The sequence below is a fragment of the Phocoena phocoena genome, chromosome 8, assembly GCF_963924675.1.
Source record: "Phocoena phocoena chromosome 8, mPhoPho1.1, whole genome shotgun sequence".
NCBI lineage: Eukaryota > Metazoa > Chordata > Mammalia > Artiodactyla > Phocoenidae > Phocoena > Phocoena phocoena.
In genome coordinates this window covers 43,774,142-43,775,171 of record NC_089226.1, presented here as the reverse complement: position 1 = coordinate 43,775,171, position 1,030 = coordinate 43,774,142, and the positions used below count along the sequence as shown (strand labels likewise).

The 1,030-nt window shown below is 39.2% G+C and overlaps 1 non-coding gene across 1 annotated transcript; it reads right to left on the bottom strand.

Annotated features, from left to right (window-relative positions):
• Positions 1–656: 656 nt before the first annotated feature.
• On the bottom strand, positions 657–786 carry LOC136127678 (small nucleolar RNA SNORA24). Its single transcript, XR_010656138.1, has one exon. It is a non-coding gene; the product is annotated as a small nucleolar RNA SNORA24 (small nucleolar RNA).
• Positions 787–1,030: the final 244 nt, after the last annotated feature.

Genomic DNA, 1,030 nt, shown 5'->3' with positions numbered 1-1,030 from the left:
TGTTGTTGCTGGAATCAGCTTCTGAGGTGGTTACTGAAGCCGATTTACCTTCTTATCTGGCTCATGGGAAATTCCCACACCCTTATCATGCCAAACAGTTTGAATGTTGCATGTCTCACTGCTGTCTCCACTTTTCACTTTGCATAATCTCTCCACTCTCTCTTCCTTCTTCACAAATGATCTTGAGGGCCATAGGCAGATGTCCACCTAGAGAAGGGGATACCATCTTGTCTTCTTGCATGCACCCCAATCTCTATAAATTGTTCTGTGGGAGCCTCCTTATTGGAATGAGAGGAGCAACATTTATCCTTCCTTTGTGAAGGAAGGATGTAAAATTTTACTAGGATATCTACACTTCCTAGAACTCTATTCATGGACCCTTTTATTTCCTTTTTTTTCTCTCATATAGTCTTTTTTATAGCAAGGAAGCACTCATTTATTCTCCACTTAAATACCATACTTAAGATTAAAAGTCATGTTTGGCAGTGTACTGCAGAATGCTAAATAAGACTTCACACATGTTGCTTTGGATTTCTTGATACCTTGTTATGTTTTTCACCATCCATTGGAACAATTAGTTAAGTTTCCTAGAAACATTTGAACAGTAGTTACGTGTTTGCCCAATAACCCAGTACCCTCCGGGTTTTTGAAGTGAAGAATGTTACTTGTACAAGTCAGAATCTGATACCAATTAAGTGGTGACAGCTTTGACAATAAATGAGAATATGCTCCTCCATGGCTAAGAAGGGAGACTGCCACAGCTGACAGGTCCCAAGATACATGGAGTTCTCATATAGTCTTGAGGGGTACCAGGAGGGTTGATGGTATCTATTTCTTTCAGTTAACCCTCCCAGAAGCTCTCTTTAGAATGCTTGTGGTGGCACTTGGATGGAACTCTAAAGCAATTGGAAAAGTCAGGTTAACAATCAATTACATATATATTGAGCTGGAGATTTGCAGGAATACTTTTTCTTCCAATGTATTTTCTTATTCTTCCTCCTCCCCAATTTTCAGATACAATAAATGACTT